The sequence below is a fragment of the Notamacropus eugenii genome, chromosome 7 (assembly GCF_028372415.1).
Source record: "Notamacropus eugenii isolate mMacEug1 chromosome 7, mMacEug1.pri_v2, whole genome shotgun sequence".
In the NCBI taxonomy this organism is placed as follows: Eukaryota; Metazoa; Chordata; class Mammalia; order Diprotodontia; family Macropodidae; genus Notamacropus; species Notamacropus eugenii.
In genome coordinates, this window is record NC_092878.1 from 90,431,314 (window position 1) to 90,449,071 (window position 17,758).

The 17,758-nt window shown below is 36.3% G+C and overlaps 1 pseudogene; it reads left to right on the plus strand.

Annotated features, from left to right (window-relative positions):
- The first annotated feature begins 643 nt into the window (after positions 1 to 643).
- LOC140514703 (rab GDP dissociation inhibitor beta pseudogene) lies at positions 644 to 9,922 on the plus strand (annotated as a pseudogene).
- The last annotated feature ends 7,836 nt before the right edge of the window (positions 9,923 to 17,758 follow it).

Here is a 17,758-nt window from a genome sequence, read left to right on the forward strand (position 1 = left end):
AGTGTTGGTGACGACAAGATCCATAAGCCTGTTATTCACTCTTTTTGGCAGGGTTACCAGCTTTTTGGCTAGATTAGTTTTGCTTGTAAAACCTGTGCCAGCTTCACTCTGCTTCCTTTCACTGTGGCCACTCTAGAAAAATGTGTATTCAGCTCTGAATTCAGTAACTTGGCCTTCATTTGCTAGCCTTGTTTCACTCAGGTCTGCTATTTGGATATGATACCTGTTGAGTTCTCTTGAAACAAGAGAAGTTCATCTTTCAGACCTACTGGATTTTGTGTTGTCTAAAGTGTCCACACTTTATGTGCGGAATGTATGGAATGTATGGAATGGCATGTGCTGATAATGAGTGGATTCATCTTTGCAGATGTTTTTGTACATTTTGTACATTTTTTGTGCGTGTATTTTTCGACCACACAGTGAGATTCCCTACCAACCACAGTAATCAAGACAGGGTTGGGTAAGCAGACAATTTTTAGGGCACCTTTCCTAGCCATCTTTCTCACACCAGGAGGAGATCAGTATGATCCTTAAAAGGTTGTTCAGACTCCCAGGGGTTGCAGTATCCCACTGAAGCAGAACCTATAACCTGAAGAAAGACTTATTGGCTGGGGATAGGAGTGAAGGGAATAGAAAGCGAGGAATGAACTCCCCTGGTGATCTCATCCTCAGAGCTAAAGCTGAAAAACAGACTTTAGAAGAATTTAGCCTTTGTCAGCTGAATGTACTACATCTAAAGCTAAACATCACCCTGTGATGTCATTGTTTCATCATGATAGAAACTCAGCTGTCATCTCTTCATCATGTCTTCCCATAATACTTTCCTTGAAAAGAAACGGAAGCAAAAATCATTTTATTCCTTAATATATACAAATGAAACTTGGCAATTATATCACGTATAACTCAAGGAGGAAATGCTGGAAAAGGACAAACCTGGGTTTATAGATGCCTGCCAGTACAATTAAGTACATACTTATTCTACCATAATTCCATTTCCCTTATCATACCATTTATCACCCCTGATAAGAAGTAAATGCCACTTCCCTCACATTTTTGAAAGTCATATGCTAAGAAGCAGAGTTGTTTGTTTGTTTGTTTGTTTTTTAATAGTGTTTGCTTTGGGGGAGAAAGGTGGCACAGTGAGTAGAGCACTGTCCCTGGAATAAGGAGGACTTGAGTTGAAATCTGGCCTAAGACACTTTGACATGCACTTACTAGCTATGCGGCCTTAGGTAAGTTACTTAACCCCAATTGCCTTGCCTTCCTCTCCTCCAAAAAATAATACTGTTTGTTTGTCCTTTGGTTTACATAGGTAGAGTTGAAAGGAGCGATGTGTATATGTGTGTATACACACATCTATATATACACATGCGACACATACATACCATATACACACATATGTACACACATGTACATGTATGTGCACACATGTGCATATCATACACACATGTGTGTGCATATGTGTTTGTGTGTATATGTGTATGTGTGTGTATATCTGTGTGTGTACATATATATAAATATATACATACACATGCATGTTTCTTCTTGTTCTTCTTGTGTTTGTCCTTCATTCTGGAAGAGGATCATGACATCAAGATGATGACATGACTTGCACTTGACTTTGATTTGAATGAGGGAGGGCTGTGCAAAGTCACCAACCTCACTTTCTTCTCCTGAGCCATCTGGGTCTAGTGGCCTGATTTTCATCAAAATGACTGGAGATGGCCCAGGATGCAATGTGAGATCCTGGCCTTTTCAGGCTAAGGTCTTATCACATTCTCAATTTGAGTGAGATACACCGATTCAGTGAATAGGTTTTTTTTTTTTAAGTTATTCAAGGAATTTAATGAAAAAAAATCAAACTGGGAGGGAAAAACTTTCAGGATTCCTGCGTAAAAGAGAAAAAAATTACTATTTAGTTATTCCATTCACTCTCTGCTGTGAGGGTGGGGACTTGTTATCCAGTCTATGAGCTCCAGAGTGATTTTGGTTTAAGGCTTGATTTTTGAGCAAGGTATGTAGCCAGCAAACCAAAAGAAAAAAAGGCAGCTTTTAGCCATGTAGTGTACCTTCCCCTGACTTGAACACCAGAGGAGAAAAGAGGAAAGAATAGGAGAGGAGGGGAGAGTAGAGGAGAAGAGCTGCTTCTCATTCACAGGCTGTGTTTGTCCTTTGTTCTGGAACAGAACCATGACATCAAAATGATGACATAACTTCCAGTTCACTTTGATTTGAGTGAGGGAGCACTGTGCAAAGTCACCAATCTCACTTTTCTTCTCCTGAGTCATCTGGGTCCAGTGGCCTGATATTCATCAGGACAACTGGAGATGGCCTAGGATGCAATCATACGCATGAGTGTGTATGGATATACCCATACCATAAAGAACTGGACCAGTTGACTCCTAGGGACATGATTTGGAATAAGGTGTTTGGTCAGGTCAGTAGGCAGACAGCTAACAAAGGCACATACAAGTGAAAGACTAGGTAAAACTATATTACAGAAATATTGCTATTTTTTGCCAGCATCTTTCACTCCATGATATGTGTATTCTTTTTTGTAATGTCAGTTTATAGGCATTCCTCCTTCCTATTTTGACAAGTCTATATGCATTACAATTTTAATGGAAATTATTCTGAATGTTTAATCCACTGCCTCAAACATCTCTTACTTTACTGCTATAATAAAAATGTGTATTAGTATGTTCCAGATGCAAAGTTACAAAATAATTAGCAAATAAATGTTTTCTGTTAGCTTCTTAATTATTTAAACAACAGGGCTTTCTGTTATTAAACACATAAATGTTGATAGTCATTGTTGATGTCAAATGTTGATAGATTGTAATAAATAATTTAAACACTGGAGGCTGAGTGAACCCCATACTTTCAATACAAAACTAAAGAAAAAAAAACTCAGTTTCAGAATATTTTTTTTTTACTTTGAAAATGGTAATTTTTCAAATCAAGCAAGAACACAGAGCTTAGATTACACTGTAAATAAAAGTCAACATAAACTTCCTAAGTTCATTAAAACTAGGAATTAAATGTATACCTATAGCTTTCATTTAGCTGGAAAGATTTGAATTTAATTTTAGTCTAATTTATTAACCAAAAAGAACAGGACTAACATAACCTTTAGTGACTTGGATCTTGCTACCTGGCCCACACTCTTGAGTCTCTGTGAGTTCCTAATGGCATTTTTATGCTGATGTATCGAAGAGAGTGTGACCATATTCCCCAGCTGAAGGGAGATACAGAAAAGCCAGGGCAATCTGTGATGCCGCCACAGTGCAAACTTCAGTTGGATTGGTAAAATTGTGGGGCAAGCTCAACAGCATGCATAAACTCTGATTTGGAGTTTAAAAATGAAATACAGGGAAGATACCAGAGATAAAGAGAAATGACCCTGCTAATATATCTACTCTGGACCCTAGAATTCGGAAGAGTCAATAGGCAATGGAGATATTGGGGAAGTTATTTTGGTAGCCAGCTAAACTCAGACTCATTATTCCTTATAGTAATGGTACAGTGTCAGAAGCTTCACCAGCCAATATAAAATGCACTATAAACCATTTCACGAATAATAATTTTACTGCAGGCACAAGCAAAAACCAGATTTTATATAATGTATATTATAACAGAAAAGGAGTCCAATGAGCCATAGAGGAAAAGCAAGGGATAACAGAAAGTCTGAATTTTGCATAGATGCTCAGAAGGTGGGCAGCTAGATGGTGCAGTGGATACAGCACCACTGCAGGAGTCAGGAGGACCTGAGTTCAAATCTCACCTCAGGCACTTGACACTCACTAGCTGTGTGACCATGGGTAAGCCACTTAACCCCAACTTCCTTATCCTGGGTCATCTCCAGTCGTCTGGATGAATATCTGGTCACTGGATTCAGATGACTGTGGAGGAGAAGTGAGGCTGGTGACCTGCACAGCCCTCCCTCACTCAAAACAAAGTCAAGTTCAAGTCATGTCATTATTGCTCTGATGGCATGGTCTTCTTTGCAATGAAGGACAAACACACAAGTGCCTGCACACACACACATACACACACACATACACACACAGATGCTCAGAAGGTGTTAAAGGACCTAAAAGAAGGGCTATAGTATATTGAATATATCATTCACAGAAAACAAACAAACAAACAAAAAACATGGACAAGAATTAACATTAAATAAGATAATGTGGTTGTATTTTAAACCATTATGATTAAGGCAATGTTGATGATGATGATGATGATGATGATGATGATGATGATGATGATGATGATGATGATGACAGGCATTGATAAAGTGCTTTAAAGTTTTACATGCATAATGTGATTTAAGCTACATAACAATCTTGTAAGGAAGATACTGTGGTATTGTTACTCCCATCTTATAGATGTAGAAGCTGAGGCGCCTGTAAGTTGTCACTTGTTTAAAGATATTTTGCAGTCAGTTTCTAGGCCTTAGAAAAGGGACTTGAACCATAGTGTTCAATCATTCTGTGATACCATAGACGCTTTTAAGTCTTGAAGACTATAGTACCCCATCTCTGTTGGGAGTGCCATTACCCTTGAAAGTTTAAAATCTTTTCTGAGTGACAGTGCAGGGTGTCCCGAAGTCGCATTGCAAGCCGAAAGCCCCGGGGCAGCTGCAGACAGCAGCAGCACCACAGCAGAGTGAGAGGGTAAGGTGGGAGACCAACAGAGCCTAGCCATTGACAGCCGCTGAGCACTATATGTCAACCTCAGCAGCGCCTGAGACTTTCAACTCACAGACTAAAAGTCTATAAATCACCTACCTGAACTTCTGGGAGCCATAATGGTGGAGTGAATCGTAAATGCTCTCTCCTCCCCACCTTGTTGATCTCGAAAGAACCATAAAATATTTCCCCAGAAAAATCCTGGATCAGTGGGAACAGCCAAAGGGTCAAACAGTTTCATAACACCTGAGGCTAGGAAAATGACTTAACTCTGGCAGAGGCGAACAATAGACCAAAATTTAATTGGAAGCTAAATAATCTAATCCTAAAGAAGGAGTGGGTTAAACAACAAGTCATAGAAACAATCAACAGCTTCATTCAAGAGAATGACAATAATGAGACAACCTAACAAATCTTACCAGATACAGCAAAAGCAGTTCTAAAGGGAAGATTTATATCTTTCAATGCCTACATGAATAAAATAGAGAAAGAGGAGATCAATGACTTGGGCATGCAGTTGAAAAAGCTAGAAAAAGAACAAATTGAAAATCCCCAAGGAAATATCAACTTAGAAATACTGAAAAACAAAGGAGAGATTAATAAAACTGAAATTAATAAAATTATTGAACTAATAAATAAAACCAATAGTTGGTTTCATGAAAAAACTAATAAAATTTTTAAACCTTTGGTCAATTTGATTAAAAAAAGAAAAAAGAAAACCAAATTACTAATATCAAAAATGAAAGGGGTGAACTCAGTTCCAATGAGGAAGAAATTAAAACAATAATTAGAAATTACTTTGCCCAACTTTATACCTTTAATTTGACAATCTAAATGAGATTGATGAGTATTTTAAAAAAAATACAGATTGCCCAGATTAACAAAAGGGGAAGTTGAATACTTAAACAACCCCATCTCAGAAACAGAAATTGAAGAAGACATCAATGAACTCCTTAGCAAAAAATTTCCAAGGCTGGATGGATTAACAAGTGAGTTCTATCAAACATTTAAAGAACAGTTAATTCCAATACTATAAAGACTATTTTTGAAAATTGAGGAAGAAGGAGTCCTCCCAAATTCTTTTTATGATACAAATATGGTTTTGATACCTAAAGCAGGAAGAGACAAAACAGAGAAAGAAAATTATAGACCAATTTCTGTAATGAATATAGATGCAAAAATTTTAAATAACATTTTAGCCATGAGAATACAGCATCTTATCACAACAATGATACATTATGGTCAGGTAAGATTCATATGCAGGGTTGATTCAATATTAGGAAAATTGTTAGCATTATCCATCATATCAACAACAAAACTAACAGAAATCACATGATTATCTCAATAGAAGCAGAAAAAGCTTTTTACAAAATACAACACACATTCCTATTAAAAACTCTGGAGACCATAGGAATAAAGGGAATTTTCCATAAAATAATAAGCAGTATCTACCTAAAACCTACAGCAGGCATTATATTCAGTAGAGAGAAGCTAGATACACTTCCAATAAGAGAAGGGGTGAAGCTTGGATGTCCATTATCACCACTATTATTCAATATGGTACTAGGAATGTTAGCTATAGCAATTAGACAAGATAAGGAAATTCAAGGAATTAGAATAGACAAAGAAGAAACTAAGTTGTCACTCTTTGCAGGTGATATCATGATATACTTAGAGAATCCCAGAGATTCAAATGACTACTTGAAATAATAAACAACTTTGGCAAAGTTGCAGGTAGCAAAACAAACCCACACAAATCTGCATTCCTATATATTCATAACAAAGTCCAACAGCAAGAGATAGAAAGAGAAATCCCATTTAAAACTAGGGTAGACATTATTAAATATTTGGGAGTTTACCTGCTAAAACCAGGGACTATATGAACACAATTAAAAGACACTTTTCCCATAAAAAAAAGTCAGACCTAAGTAAGTGGAAAAACATCAGTTGCTCATGGGTTGGCTGAGCCAATATAATAAAAATAACAATTTTACCTAAATTAATTTACTTATTTACTGCTGTACCAATTAAACTATCAGTTTATTATTTTCCAGAGTTGGATAAAATAATATCAAAATTCATCTGGAAGAACAAAAGGTCCAGAATATCCAAGGGTCTAATGAAGAGAAATGCTAGGAAAGGTGACCTAGTGCTACCAGATCTCAAATTATATTATAAACCAGCAATTATCAAAGCCACTTGGTACTGGCTTAGAAACCAAAGGGTAGACAAGTGGAATAAGCTAGGTACTCAAGACACAGTAGACAATGAATATAGCCATCTAGTCTTTGATAAACCCAAGGACTTCAGCTTCTGGGATACAACTCATTCTTCGACAAAAATTGCTGGGAAAACTGAATAAAAGTGTGGCGGAAACTAGGCATAGATCAATTCCTGACACCATACACAAGAATAAAGTTCAAATGGGTACACGATCTAAGTATAAATATTGATACTATGGACAAATTAGAGAAGCAAGGAATAATGTATTTATCAGATTTATGGAGAAGGGAAGACTTTTTCACTAAAGAAGAGATAGAAAGCAGTATGAAGTGCAAGATGAATAATTTCAATTACATTAAACTGAAATTTTTTTGCACAACCAAACCCAATGCAACCAAAATTCCGAGTAATGTAGTATATTGGGAAAAAATTTTTACAGCTAATTTCGGGGATAAAGGCCTCATTTCTAGAATATATAGAAAACTGAGTCAAATGTACAACAATACAAGCCATTCCCCAATTGATAAATGGTCAAAGGATACGAACAGGCAATTTTCAGAGGAAGAAAAAAAGATATCTATAATCATGTGAAAAAAATGCTGTAAATCACTTTTGATTACAGAGATGCAAATCAAAACAACTCTGAGGTACCACATCACACCTATCAGATTGGCAAACATGATAGAACAGGAATATAATAAATGTTGGAGAGGATGTGGGAGAGTTTGAACACTAAATCATTTTAGTGGAGCTGTGAGCTCATCCAACCATTCTGGAGAGCAGTTTGGAACTATGCCCAAAGAGCTACAAAAATGTGCATACCCTTTGACCCAGCAATAGTGCTTCTAGCACTGTATCCCCAAGAGATTCTAAAAATGGGAAAGCATTCCACATGTACAAAAATATTTATAGTAGCACTCTTTTTCGTGGCCAAAAACTGGAAATCAAGGGGATGCCCACTAACTGCGGAATGACTGAATAAAATATGGTATATGAATGCAATGGAATACTATTGCTCTGTAAGAACTGATGAACGAGAAGACTTCAAAGAGGCCTGGAAAGACTTTTATGATCTGAGGATGAGCGAAAGGAGCAGAACCAGGAGAACTTTCTGCACAGTAACGACCACAGTGTGAGAGAGTTTTTTCTGGTATACTTGGAATTTCATAGAAATATAAGAACTTAAAAAAAAAATTTCCTAATGGTCTTCTAAGGCAAAATGCTCTCCACATCCAGAGAAAGAACTGTCAATTGCAGAATGCCGCAGATCATTTGTTTTGTGTGTGTGTTATGTTTTGGTTTGTTATATGATTTCTCCCATTCATTTTATTTCTAACACAGCATGACTTTAGTGAAAATGCATTTAATAGGAATGTATGTGTAGATTCTATATAGAATTGTATGGAGGGGGGGAGGTGTGGAGTATGTAGGGAAAAGAAAAAAAATCTAAGTTTTATGGTAGTGATTGCAGAACACTAAAAATAAATAAAATTTAAAAAAATCCTTTCTGAGTCTTGTCACTCAGAACTAAATTTAATTTTAAATTATTATTTTCATTCCACAGTGTATATTGGTAATGTTCCCACCTCTCTCTGAAAGCATAACCATCTACCTAAGAAGATCACAGAATCTCAGAGTTCAAAGAGATCTTAGTGACCAGCCCTACCAACCCATATTTAAGGATTAAATTCTTCTCCACAAAATACCACATAAGATAAAAAATTAGTCACCTAACCTTTCTTTGAAGACATCTAATGTTGCCTTCAGAAACTACTCATTCAACTTCTGGGTATTTTTAAGTTTCAATAAGGTTGTCCTGATGTGATGCCTAAATCTTCCTCTTGGAAATTTTTATCCATTGCTCCTAATTGTTCTCTCTGGTACGTAACAGCACAGAATACATATCATGTGGTTATCTTCTAGCCAGATCACTGTAATATTCACTATTTTAGTCTCTCATTTCTTTCTCATAATTTGTTTATGTGATTTCTGCCTAACATTTTCTTCCCCTATTTTTACCTACTTCTTCTCATTCTCCTCTACTCTATTTCTTTTCATAGGCTTAAAGAAATAAGAGGAAAAGGAGGAATGCTTGCTGTCCTGGAGATAGAAGGACTTGCTTTTTTGAAAACAACCTTTCGATCTCTTCCAGAGATTCGACTTGGACCAAGATGTTAGGGACTTTGCAGGACACGCCCTGGCCCTAAGTCGTACCAACGAATATCTGGACCGGCCCTGCCTGGAGACACTGCAGAGGATCCAACTCTACACCTCATCCCTGGCCAAGAATGGGAAGAGTCCTTACCTTTACCTGCGATTCGGGATCGGAGAGCTGGCGCAGGCCTTCAGCCGGTTTACCAGCAGCAAAGGGGGCATTTTCTTAACGAACAAGCCGGTAGAAGAAATACTCATCAGGGACGGCTGGGTGGTGGGCATCAGATTCGAGGGCCGAGTCACAAGGTGCAAGCAGCTGGTCTGCGATCCCAGCTATGTGCCAGAATGGGTGCGCAAGGTGGGCCAAGTCATCAGAGCCATCTGCCTTCTTGGGCACCCCATTAGAAACACCAACGGAGCCAACTCGGGACTCATCATCATCCCTGATGCCCAGACAAACCGCCGTTCGGACATCTACGTCTTCCTCACTTCATCAGCCCAGAGCGTGGCACCACAGGGCAAGTACATCGCCATCGTGAGCACAGCTGTGGAGAGTAAAGACCCCGAAAAAGAAATCCAGCTGGCTCTGGAGATCATGGAGCCCATTGAGCAAAAATTCATTTTTGTAAGTGACCTCCACGTGCCTAGTGACTTGGGGACCAAGAGTCAGATCTTCATCACCAGCAGTTACGATGCCAGTGCCCACTTTGAGAGTGCCTGCAACGATATAAAGAAGATCTACAGAAAAATGACAGGATCTGAACTGAAATTTGACTAAAACACTCGACCTTCTTATGGGGGAGAAATTACTAACATGCTACAAAAATAGGAGAAATTTGGATACGTGAGAAATAAAGCAGCTCCCCCTGGGAAACATCGTGGAACAAAAAAAAAAAAAAAAAAAGAAAACAACCTTTCCATGACTGAACTGAAGGTGTAGTGACCACTCATGGGCTGACCTCAGTGCTGAAGTTCAGAGGCTCTAGTGTGTTCTATTTTTCTGATGTGGACAAATTCACCCCTCATTAGTAGTATGATTTGCCATACTAGTCTTTGTACCAACGCCCAACAACTTTAGTCCTGCTGCACCTCTGAACTCCTGTACTCAAGTGATCCACCAGCACGAGCATCTCTTTGTAGTAGAGATTAGAAGCATATGTCTCCATATTCATCAAAGAAAGAATAGTTCTAAAACATTAAGAAGGTCCATCCTCTCCTGTCATGTCTAGCGTTATCAATTTTGTCAGTTTCTTCTGGCCAAAAAACCTTTCCTACGACTTGAAAAGCCACCATTGTGCAGAGCAATTAGAAATGATATCAAGTACTAAGGAAAGCTAAAGGACAAAAATGATGTGAGGATGTAAGTTTATGATGTAATGATGTAAGTTTATGTTACACAGTTGGAATAATTGTGGCAAAAATATCTCCATCTACCTTCTGGTCCTTGCCCCAGCACCTGAATTAGAACTGCGAATACTAAGTATTTTCAGGAACAGGCAACATGGAAGAGTCAAAAGAGAAAAGAAATTAGTCATTTATCAACTTAGAAGGAATGAGTAGAAGAATACAGATCACAATCAAAAGCTAATTAAGCCATGCCAGGTGGGAAGAACAAGAGAGGAAGGTAACAGCTGTTAGAATCTCATGACATCTGAAATGAAATGCAAACATCCAGAAAAAGAATCAAATTTATGTCCCCAGAAAATACTCATCTAATGGATACCTTTAGGGTTACTTCCAGGAGCACATATTGAATTTTCTTCCTATTTTCCTACTTCAAATTTGACAAATCTCTGGTAAATGAATTGCCCATTATGTTTCCTACAGTGATATGACTAAGTAATTTAACCCACTTGATATTCTAGTCTGATATTCAAAGAGAGAATGAACCACTGTTAATAAACACTTTGCTATCTAGAAATAAATCCCATTTTCACAGCTTTTAAGAAATTCCAAAGGAAACAGGCAATAGGATTCTGTAAGCAGAAGTAATGAATGTATGAGGCATCTATATTAAAAAGTGTATAAAATTCATGGTCTTAAGTCAGGAAGTTCTGATTCAATTATGATCTCAAATACTTATTAGATGTCCGAGTCTGGTCAAGTCATTTAATTTTTTGCCTCAATTTCTTTACTCATAAAAATGGGGATAATAATCTAGATTTGTAAAGATAAAATTAGATAATACTTGTAAAGTGCTTTGCAAATGTCCAAGGGTTATGTAAACGATAGCAATTGTTATTAATAGTAGTAGAGATTCACTTCTAGGAATTCACATTTTTATGTTCCAGTGGTGAGGACAGTTTTCACCCCATAGCAGGCATTAAGTAAATCTATTTTGAGTAAGTGAGCTATTAATAAGCAATTGCTATATGTAAAATACTGATCTGGTTATTGTGAAAGGGGTGATAAAATATATGGTTCATATACTTTATGGCCTTATAATTTAATCTATAAAACGTTGCTTCAACTCAAAAAGTATGTGGGCTTTTTATATAAATATCTTTTATAAATTATCTAATAATAATGTCAATTATTCCTTTTTTTGACAAACTAGTGAAATGTCAAAACTTCGGTAGCTTCTTTGGTTGATATACTGTTAAATATTTATTGTTTGTATTTTGCTCTCATATATTTGTGAGGCAAGATATAGAAGAAGTTACAGTTAAATAGAGTGATGTCTTATAATCTGACTTAAACAATCAAATAATAGAACAAGTTTTATTTTGAGTTCAAGGCAACAGAAACCAAAATTCCATGAGTTATGTAGTAACATTGCTTGGCAGTTCTCACTATTATATATAAGCAAAAATTACCTGACTATTTGAATTTTCAGATGAAGAAGTTAAAGCTATCTACAGTCATAGGGAAATATGCTCTCAATCACTACTAATTAGAGAAATGCAAATCAAAACAACTCTGAGGTACCCCATCACACTCATCAGATTTAGTAACATGACAAAAGAGGAAAATGGTAAATGCTGGAGAAGATGTGGGGAAAAAAGGAACACTAATGAATTGTGGGTGGAGTTGTGAATTGATCCAACAATTCTGGAGAGCAATTTATAACTAAGGGCTATAAAGCCATGCATACCCTTTGACACAGAAATATCACTTCTAGATCTGTATCTCAATGAGATTATACAAATGGAACAAGGACCCACATAGCAAAACATTTATAGTAACTGTTGGTTTCATGAAGAGTTGGAAATTAAAGGGATATCCATCAGTTGGGGAATGACTGAACAAGTTGTGGTATGTGATTGTAATGTATACTATTTTGCTATAAGAAACGATTAGCTGGCAGACTTCAGAAAAACCTGGAAAGACTTGAATGAACTGATATATAGAAAAATGAGCAGAACCAGAAGAACGTTCTACACAGCCATAATATGCAATGGCTAAATTTGATAGACATCTCTTCTTACCAATGCAAGGATTTAAGCAAGACAGCTCCAAAGTACTCAGGATGGAAAAATGCTGGCCATATCCAGAAAAAAGAGCTATGGAGTCTAAATGCAGATTGAAACATATTATTTGTTATCCATCTTTTTTTTTCTTTTTTTGTTTGTTTCTTCTTTCTCATGGTTTCCATTGGTTCTAGTTTGTCTTTACAACAAGACTAATGTGGAAATAGGTTAAATGTATATGTGTATGTAGAGCCAATATAAAAATGAATGCTATCTTGGTTGGGCAGAGGGGAGATGTGGGGAGAAAAGTTGGGATTCAAAATCTTACAGATGTGAATGTTGAAAACTAAAAATAAATTAATTAATTAAATGAAAACTTCCTGTTCATATCATTTAACCACCAATCAATTGAGGAATGACTTGTATTCTTATAAAGTTGACTCAGTTCTCTATGTATTTTAGAAATGAGGCCTTTATCATAGACACCGAATGTAAAAAAAAAAAAATGTTTCCCAGCTGATTCTCTTCTAATTTTAGTTGTGTTGGCTTTGTTTTTGCAAAATTTGTTTAAATTTAGTGTAGTCAAAATTATCCATTTTGCATTTTATATTTTTCTCTAAAACTTGTTTGTTCAGAAATTCTTCCATTCTCCATAACTCTGTCAGGTAAACTATTCCTTGTTCTCCTAATTTGCTTATAGTCTCCCATGTAGTGTCTAAGTCATGTACCCATTTTAATCTTGTCTTGGTATGCTGTGTAAGATGTTAGCGTAAGCCTAGTTTCCACCATACCGTTTTCCTGTTTTTGCAAAAGTTGTTGTTAAGTAATGAATTCTTACTGCAGGAACTGTGGTCTTTGACTTTAATAACCAGTAGAAAATGTTGTCATTGGCTGCTTTGTCTCGTATACCTAATCTATTACTCAGATCCACCACTCTTTACCCAGTCCTATGTAGTTTTGATAATTGCTGCTTTATAATAAAGTTTTAGATATGTTATGTCTAGGGCACTTTCCCTTCCATTTTTTTCATTAATCCCCTTGACATTCTGGATTTCTTTTCCTTCCAGATGAATTTTATTATTGTTTATAGCTCAATATATTTTTACTAATTCATTGATATGGCACTAAATAAGCAACTTAATTTTTATTATATTAGCTTGGTCTACCCTCAAACAACTGATGTTTCTTTCTAAATATTTAGATCTGACTGTATTTGTGTGAGAAGTGTTTTGTGCTTGTGATCGTATAGCTCCTGGATTTGTCTTGGCAGGTACACATCCAAATATTTTATTTTGCTTACAGTTATTTTAAATGGAAATAACTGTAAAAAAAAAGTTCTATTATTTTAAATGGAAATAACTGTAAAAAAGAGTTCTGTCTCTTGTGGCTGAGATTTGTTAGTAATATATAAAAATGTTGAGGATTTGTGTGGGTTTATTTTATATCCTGCAACTTTAACAAAGTTAAACTTTGTTAAAGTTGTTTATTCTTTCAAGTAGTTTTTTTGTTGATTTTCTAGGACTCTCTAGGTATATCATCATATCATCTGTTAAGTATGATAAATCTTTCTTCATTGCCTCTTCTAAGTCCTATAATTTATTTTTTTTTCTTTTACTAATAAAGCTAACATTTCTAATACCATGTTGAATAACAATGGTGATAATGGACATCCTTGTTTCAACCCTGATCTTCCTGCAAATGCTTCTAGCATATCCCCATTACATATAATATTTATTCATGGGTTTAGATAGATGCTACTCATTAATTTTGGGAAGACTCCAATCCTATGCCCTCTAGTATTTTTAATAGGAATGGGTGTTGCATGTTGTCAAAAACTTTTTATGCATTTTATGAGATAATCATATGATTTCTATTAATTTTGCTTTTGATTTGCATTTCTGTGGTAAATTCCACTGGATCATACTGTATTATGCTCATGATAATTTGCTGTAATCTATGGTAATAATTTATTTAAAATTTTTGCATCAATATTCATTAGGACAATTGTCCTATACTTTTCTTTCTCTGTTTTGGCTGCTCCTGGTTCAAGTATCAGCACCATATTTGTGTCATAAAAAGAATTTCATAGGACTCTTTCTTCACCAGTTTCCCAACTAGTTGCTATAGAATTCAAATTAACATTTTCTTTAAAGATTTTGTGAGAAGTCACTTGTAAATCCATCTTGCCCTGGAGCTTTTTTCTTAGGGAACTCATTAATGACTTGTTTAACACACACACACACACACACACACACACACACACACACACACACACATTTCCGAAATAGGACTATTTACATATTTTATTTCTTTTTCTATTTATCTGGGCAATTTATTTTTTATAAGTATTAATCCATTTCACTAAGATTGTCAAATGTATTAGCATTCAGGTGGACACCAGAGCTCCTAATTATTGGTTTAATTTCCTCTTCATTGGTGCTGAATTCATCCTTTTCATTTTTGATACTGTCATTTGGTTTTCTTCTTTCTTTAAATCAAATTAACCAAGTGTTTGCCTATTTTATTGACTTTTGCATAAAACCAGCTCTTAGTTTTATTTGTTAATTCAATAGTTTTCTTAATTTCAATTTTATTAATCTCTCCTTTAGTTTTCAGAATTTGCAATTTGGCATTTCATTGAGGATTGTTTATTTGTTCTTTTTCTAGATTTTTTAGCTGCATGCCCAATTCACTGATCTCCTTTTTCTTTATTTTATTTAGGTAAGCATTTAGAGATTGCAACCCATTAGTGTGGTATATTGTCTCATTATGGTCATTCTCTTGGATGAAACTATTGATTTGTTTCTCTGATTTTTAGTTTGACCTACTCATTCTTTAGCATTAGATTATGTAGTTTCAAATTAATTTTTACTCTACCTTTCCATGGACATTTATTACATACAATAACTTCTATTGCATAATGACCTGTAAATAATGCACGCAACACTTCTGCCTTTTTGCATTGGATTGTGGATTCTTTCTATGACTATTTGGCCTCTGATTGTAAGATCTTACTGTAGTTTTCCTTGATAATTTCTTGAGAGATGCTGTCCAGGCTCTTTTTCTGACCACAACTTTCAGGCAGAACAATAATTTTCAAATCGCCTCTCTTGGATCTACTTTCCAGGCCAGTTGTTTTTACAATGAGATATTTTATATTTTCTTCTATTTTGCCATTCTTTTGTTTTGGTTGCATTGATTTCTGATGTGTCAAAGGGACATTAGCTTCCACTTGCCCAGTTCTAATTTTTAACAGTTTGTTTTCTTCACTTAGTTTTTATATCTCCTTTTCCATTTGACCGGTTTTCTTTTCAAGTTTATCTTCTCTTTGGTGGATTTTTGTACCACCTTGTCCATGTGGCCATGTATTTTTCAAGGATCTGTTTTATTCTGCCAATTTTTCTCCTTCCTTTTCTAAACTGTTGATTCTCTCTTGCATGCCTCTCATTTCTTTTCTCAACTTTTCTTCTATATCTCTTATTAGATTTTTAAAATCTTTCTTGCACTCTTTCAAGATGACTTTTTCATCCTGTGACTAATCCATGTTTCCCTTTGAGATTTCAGATGTAGGCATATTGATATTTCTGTCCTCTTCTGAATTTCTGTTTTGATAGCTTCTATATCCATAGTAGCTTTCTATTGTAATGTTCCTTTTTGCTTCTAGTTAATATTTTTTGACTCTTTTGATGATTTTAAAGTTGAGCTCTCCTTCTGGAGCACAGGGGGTACTGTCCTGAGCTTCTTGTGCTGCAGATCAGAGTCCTGGTCACCAATGTTGTGTGCTGGAGACTCAGATGCTGGCAAGTGGGAATTCTAGGATTCTGAAAGTTTAGCTGGTTCTAAGCTGGGGTCCTAGTGGTGTTGTCTGGTGTGTGCTGTGTCCAGATAGTGATTTTCTGCATTTCCCTGGGGCAGCACTGAAGCATGGGGAGGTTTGCATGCCTGGTCATGTGGAACCACTCTGATTCACATTGAAATATGGCTGCTGGAACATGCCTGCACAGAGTTGCACTGAACAAGGAGTATACCTGCTTACTCTCAGTTGCACTCAAGTACATGGAGGTCTAGCCACTCATGGACGTCTACCTTCCCAGAACTCTACAGAAGCACTTGGAAGTCTGCTTTTGAAGGACACTTGACTGTGTTCCTGTGGATGCACCAGAACACAAGGGGGTTCACCTACTGGGGGATGTTGAGCTGAATCTTATGAAGGGCCACTCCTTGGGTACACCTGTCCACTAGGGTTGCCCTGGTGCACATAGTCATTCTCTGAGATAGAGTCTGATTGTTCCCCTGGCTGTGCTAAGGCACATGGTGGGTCCTGGTGTTGGCATTTGCCTGTTCTTCCAACCTAGGGCTCAGTATCTCCTGCAGGTTTGCTGAAGTCGGGCTTGCCATCAGCATGCTGTGACACTTCCTATCTAGGAATGCACTGCACTTTTAACTTAGTGAAATGGATTTTTCTTGCTCATCTCCAAATTTCTTGGTCAAAGTCACTCCTACATCCCATCTTTCTGTTGACTCTAGGATTTTTCCTGGAGTGCTTTTTTTCTTTTTAAGAGATCAAAAAGACAGAATGATAGAGACTTTTTGCCTACTATGCCAGTTTGGCTCCCAGAAGCTGATCTCATCATTTTCATCAAATCAGTCTTAATATTTGTGAGTGTTGTGATCAAGATGAGCAAATGCAGTGCTGTACACTAAATCTCTGCAAGCCACCCACGCCTTTTCTGCTCTGCTACTGCCCGATGTGTGTTGGCTCAACTTTCCTTCCAAATTAATCAAAAATTGTTTTGGGTCAGAGGAACGCTCTACTCTGCTAACATTGATTCTTGAAAGTCATTTTGCCTCGAGGACACCACATTTGTTTAATGTTAATATTTACCTTGGAGAGGATAAGTCTATGATCAGTTCAACACTCTGCCCCACACATTGCCTTCATTGTATTATCTTATATGTCTCTTCTCCTTATAGTGACAAAGTCTATTAAATGCCAATGTTTGATGCAAAAGTGTATCCATAAAGTTTTTTATTTATTTTTTAAGAGAAGGTTTTTTAAAAAAAAATAATTATTTATTTTCAGTGTTCCATAATCACTACCATACAACCTAGATTTTTTTTCTTTCCCTCTCTCCCCGTTACTCTCCCCCACCTCTCCACTCCCACCCTGAGACAGCACACAAGTTTATACAGGTTCTACACGTATATTCCTATTAAATACATTTTTACCATAGTCATGTTGTATAGAAGAGTTAAAATGAATGGTTGAAATCTTATAAC